This window comes from Petromyzon marinus, chromosome 47, assembly GCF_048934315.1.
Source record: "Petromyzon marinus isolate PM22_M1 ecotype Great Lakes invasive population chromosome 47, UKy_Petmar_22M1.pri1.0, whole genome shotgun sequence".
Classification (NCBI taxonomy): domain Eukaryota; kingdom Metazoa; phylum Chordata; class Hyperoartia; order Petromyzontiformes; family Petromyzontidae; genus Petromyzon; species Petromyzon marinus.
In genome coordinates, this window is record NC_133713.1 from 10,322,582 (window position 1) to 10,328,581 (window position 6,000).

Here is a 6,000-nt window from a genome sequence, read left to right on the forward strand (position 1 = left end):
TCAACAAACTAAATGAACGCATCGTGACTTAAACCAATATATAGAATTGGTGACCTTTCAAGCAACGGCCCTCTTTCATAGCACAAAAAGGACATTGTTGTCCTATGAAGGGCCATTGCCCGAAGCGTTGCCTCATCATATATTATTTTCATAAAATATGTCTCTGCGTGCGAGTGTGTGTGAACGTGATTGTGTTTGCATGTGCACCTAGCCTGGCACAAGCGCCGTGGTGACGTCACCGCCACTGAGTGGGATACGGCAGCTGTTGTGTGTGCGTGTCTGAGTGTGTGGGGGAGCGGTGGCGCAGCGGTTAGCGCTACGCTGCGCTACGAACCCGGCGACCCGACTTCGATTCCTGCTCACGGCCAACACCATCGTGGCGATTATTGGAACCGGTCCTAGGCCTCAAATGAGTACCTGGTGATGGTGTGTAAACATCGCCATTTGGGAGACAAAGGCGGCCGGGCGTGGTGCTGGCCACCCACCGCCTTGTGTGCCGTATCGCCCTTAACCGATGCTCGCTAACAGCACTTTCCCCAAAGTATGTTAAGGCAATACGGGGTATCTTTGTGTATAGGAGGTGCGGTGTTTAGAGTTCCATTACAACTTAGGATGAGTTGAAACCTCCCATTATTTAAGTAATCGATTACTCTACCGAATATTGGTTCGATTATTCAACGAATCACGTGTGCCGCTGTACGGGAGGTGATGGGCAGGACTGGTTTATAGCATCAGCACCATCAGCTGGGCGTGTATTGTTTGCTGATGCTGCTCGATGACCCACGCTCTACTGGACATCTGTGATAAAGAACTTCACATCTCATTGGATTTCTCAAATATAAATAAAGATTCTGATTGGGGGGAGGGTTCCCGCTTTCTTTATCAACCCCCTCCGTTAACCTTCCCGTACTGACCAGCGTGGTGAAGTATGCCCCAATGGACAGACGCGGTGGCGGGGAGGCATTCATCCGGCAATGGATTGCCAAGGGTCTGTTCGTGTTCAATCAAAGGCGTTGTTACAATGCCGCTGTTATTTTGCCGCTCGTGCTATGAAACTCGGAGCGTTGCCAGCCGGTGGAGGCAAACATCCAGCTTTGACTTCACACCGCGGAGTTACGGGAAGGCATTGTCACAAGCGCCTACCCACTCCCTATAACCCGACTCCTTCACCCATCCCTGAACCTATCCCTTACTCGGCATCTCGCTCTCTAACCCAACCCTAACCCCATTCCCTTTAACTCATGCCCTACCCCTCACCCTACCCCCGAGCCCATCCCCTATCCGGGCGTCTCCGTTCCTACTGCTACCGCTGTGACCTTAACCCTACCCCTCATCCCCTAAGAACCTCCTCTTAACCCGCCCCCTCCCGAGGAACTTTGATGGGAGATTGGGGGGGGGGGGGCACGAGGAGGAAGAGGAGCGCAATGGATGGGGAGAGGGGGACGCCCACGTTTCTGTGAAATGAGCCGATCCTGGCCACGGTGATTTGTCGTTTGTGGAGCTGCGTGGTGGTTGAGTGCATGGGAGGACGGTGATGATGGTGATGGTGGCACTGCTGTGACCATGATGATATGAATGACGTTCCACGATGAGTGGACGACGACGACGACGAGGAGGAGGTGGTGGATGGCAGTAGTAGGTCTGTAACGTGTGCACTGTAGGCGCGTTGATCTTCTTTGGCACCGTACGTAGCCAACCGTGCTCATCCGAGGAGGTGCGGGTGAAGGACGACAAGAAATACGACGATGAAAAGAAAAGGCGATGATGAAGATATCATCGTAATGATGATTATGATGATGAAGAGATAATCGTAGTGATGGTGATGAAAAGATGAGCACCATCGATCAACGTCGACGGCTCTGCGCCTGCCGTGATGTCATCGCGGCGGGCGTGGTGCTTCGCGTGCGCGGGGACCCCCGGGGAGAATTCGGTTTCGAGTTCACATCGAAAGAAAAAGTAAAAGATCTCTTGCCCTAAGAGCACACATCACAGATCTCCACCGTGTCTTCACGCGTGCGTAAATATTTAGACGTGCTTGAGTCCATCGGTCTGCTGAGTTTCCAGATACTATAAATATATTTGGTAATATTTACCCTTGTTTTGCCCGTGTGTGTGTGTGCGCGCCCTCCCGGAATCGTATCACGAGCCGATGAAACCATTCGGGATCTCTCGCAGAGCAGTGCAAAGCCCTTCGCGTCCGAGAACGGCCCCGCAGAAGCGGATATCACAGAGCTGCCTCCGAGATCCCACAGAGTGAGCTCGAATCCACGCACACAGCACGGGGTAGCACTTCCCACGTGAGAGTAATGTTCGTCGCATGAGAGTGAAACTGAAATTGTACTTCTAAGAGACGGACTTCAGCCAATTTAGTGCAGAACCAAGTTGAATGTGATGGGGTTTTGTTTGTTTGTGTGAGTCGTTGATAACCGGACAGAGACCACCACGACACTTGTGGGCCAAGTTTTATCACCTGGCAGCTGCCTGGATCGGAGCCCAGGAACTCAGCGGTGCCATCTCATCGATCTGCGCCTGGACCAACTCTGGACCGGTTCCGAACTTCTGGGTCACCATCAGCAGAGTCATGCTTGTTTTAAAAAAATGCTGCTGGACTATCCGATGTTATTGGGAAGGGAATCCCCGGTCTTTCTGCATGATAATATTGATCTGGTAAGCCAATAGATTGATGGACTGCAACATAATACTCATATCTGTATTCATATTACCAATAGGTTGATGGACTGCAACATAATAACAACAATACTCATATCTGCATTCATTTGGCGTTGTTTAAACATCTGAGCAACTCAAAACGCCTGGCGTCACATCACATCTCACTCATCTCAGACATCGAAGGGTACTCCCCAGTGGCAGACTCGGCGTGGGCGTGCGTGCGGGCGATTCTTCTTCCAGTAGGGGGCGATGGACGCTGCTGCGTGGAACCACAATTCAGCAAAGTGCTGACAATAGCGTATTATTTTTAATGTGGAGACCAAACGTTTTTTTTTTACCAATAATTCCTCCCACGGCAACGGGTTCCAGTGGTGTCATCAGCAGTTAGATGTCCGGTCGACTTATGGATGTCATCCCAGGATTTTTATCCCTGAGTCGAACTCATTCGTGCGAACCTGGGGGGGCAAGCGCATGTGTACGCGTGTATGCTTGTATTGTGTCTGTACGCGAGGCTGGGTTCGTGGTATGATGTTGAAAGCTCAGCAGGTTTTGAGCCTGGATAGTGCTGGGATGGGCCACCACCATGCAAATGAGCGCCGCGGTGGCGAGATGTTAACTCCGTCGCTTGGTACGCAGGAGGTCGTGGTTTCGATCCCGACCCTGACGCCTGCTGCTGTATATTTGGGGTTTGTGGTGTCTCTCTCTCATCATCATCATCACGGTGGCTTGGAGATGTTAACTCCCTCGCCTGGTACCAGGAGGTCGTGGTTTCGATCCCGACCCTGACGCCTGCTGCTGTATATTTGAAGTTTGCGTGTCTCTCTCTCTCCGTGGTCGCGTGTATTTTTCTCCGGGTCATGCATCTAAAGTATTTGACGGCTGTGCATTTCCACACGATAAGCCACTTAATCAGGCTATCATCTGTGGCCAGGGTCGCTACCGAACAAGAGCTGTATACCGCAGTGAGCCTCCTTACTCAATAGAATAAATAAATAGTTGATAGTTTAGTTGACATCATCATCATCAGCCATGGTCGAAACACTGCCGGATCAAATCAAACGCCCGCGATCCTGCGATGTAGCAATCCACTAGTTACTCACACACGAGCTAATTTCATTGCTCCATCTCCACGGAGGGGTAGCGGGGAAAACGTCCAGACACGTTCCCTTCCTTCGTTGCCACTGGGGTCATTATCATTCATGATTGTCACGGGCACTAGAGGGCAGTGTATAAAAATGCAATTAATACACTATGTATGTGACACTATTTTTGTTCCTGGGTAGTGTTATTTTCTAATTGCTTATGCCTCAAAAGTATATAAAATGGCTATTATTCCCCACAAACTTTGCTTTTGTGACCAGGACTTTATGTGAAGGAATGACACAAATGCACACCACGTTTTCTCATTGAAAATAGGTACATTTAAAAATATCGCTGTCCTGGTCACAAAAGCAAAGTTTCTGGGGATTAATAGCCATTTTCTGTACTTTTGAGGCATAAGCAATTGGAAAATAACACTACCCAATGTTATCTGTGCCCCTCTCGCCTTCACCAAGGCCGAGTGACCAGCGCGGTGAAGTATGGTCAAGATATAACTCACGGTCCGCATAGCGTGGGGGAGTCTCTCTTATTGTCGGGCGATGGTGGTTATGACACGTGTTCGGCCTCTAACCCAGCACTGTGTGGAGACCGCGGGGGTTGGAGGATCGCTCACAGATGCTGCGTCAACAGCCTGTTGAGCTTATACGAGGGATATTTGCCTTTGGGGTTTATGCGAGCCCTTGGGTTTTCTGCCCACTCGAAACTGAAAAGACGTGAATAGAATTTTGATTTAAAGCTTTCGTGACTGCAGTAATTCATATTCTTAGCTCTTTCGGTAAAGTCACGTTGAAGGCAAACAATAAAATAATAAAATATATATTAAACAATACAAATTCTCACGACGTTTCGACCATAACACAAACAGTCGTTATCAGGTGTGAAAAAACCAACGGCAAGAAACATTTGAAAGAAGCGCTGACGTTTTTTTTTATAAATACACCGTTTAGAAATAAATAAATGCGAACCGCCACACCTGATGACGACCGTTCGTGTTATGGTCGAAACGTCGTGATAATTTTTATTGTTTTATATATATTTTATTATATTATTGTTTCCCTTCAACGTGACTTTACCGAAAGAGCTTAGAATATGACGTGAATAGAATTTAAACAACAAAAATCCAAGCAGAACACTCGCTGAGACGGTGTCTTGAGATTCAGGAAAGTTTGTTTTGCTCAATTGTTTTGTCATTGAAGATGATCGGGGTTTTTTGTGTGTTTGGCAAGGCCACGTAATGATCGAGCCAGATTGTGTTTTTTTGTTGTTGCCGTGTTGCCCTCCAGCCACCCGACATCGTCAAATGCTCACTGGGTGAGTGAATCTCACGCTCAAATATCCGTGACGCTTTGCTTGAAACCGCGTCAAGCGAAGCAGGAAGTGGGAAATAAATAAATAACGTCGCAACTTTTTGGGATGATTTCTGCTAAAAATCACTACGCGGTCAATACCCCACGCCCTCGAGCACCCGATTCGTGCGCGCTTAAGATGCTCACAATGAGTGATGCGTACCTTGTCTTGGGCCGCGATAACCACGCCGTGGGCCTCACGTGGCCCGTAGGCCGTGAGGCTCACGGGCATCCCCCCAACCCTGGGGGGGCCGGCCCCCCCCCCCCTACCCACTGCCCCCTCCCCACTTAAGGAATGTGTCGAGTAACGGAAGCTGTGGTGAACACTTGCGCCCACCAGTCCGCGCTGTTGTTGATGCAGGGCACGCGCCCGTGCGATGACCCTTGACACGTGGGCTGCCTCTAAACCCCAACACTGATGGGGGCAGCAGCAGCAGCAGCAGCGAGGGGTTGGTGGGTCACCGCACAGATGTTGTGTTACACTCCCTTCCCTTGAACACACATGTTGTGTGACACTCCCTTGAACCCACATGTTGTGTGACACTCCCTTCCCTTAAAAACACATGTTGTGTGACACTCCCTTGAACACACATGTTGTGTGACACTCCCTTCCCTTGAACACACATGTTGTGTGACACTCCCTTCCCTTGAACACACATGTTGCGTGACACTCCCTTGAACACACATGTTGTGTGACACTCCCTTCTCTTGAACACACATGTTGTGTGACACTCCCTTGAACACACATGTTGTGTGACACTCCCTTCTCTTGAACACAGATGTTGTGTGACACTCCCTTGAACACAGATGTTGTGTGACACTCCCTTGAACACACATGTTGTGTGGCACTCCCTTGAACACACATGTTGTGTGACACTCCCTT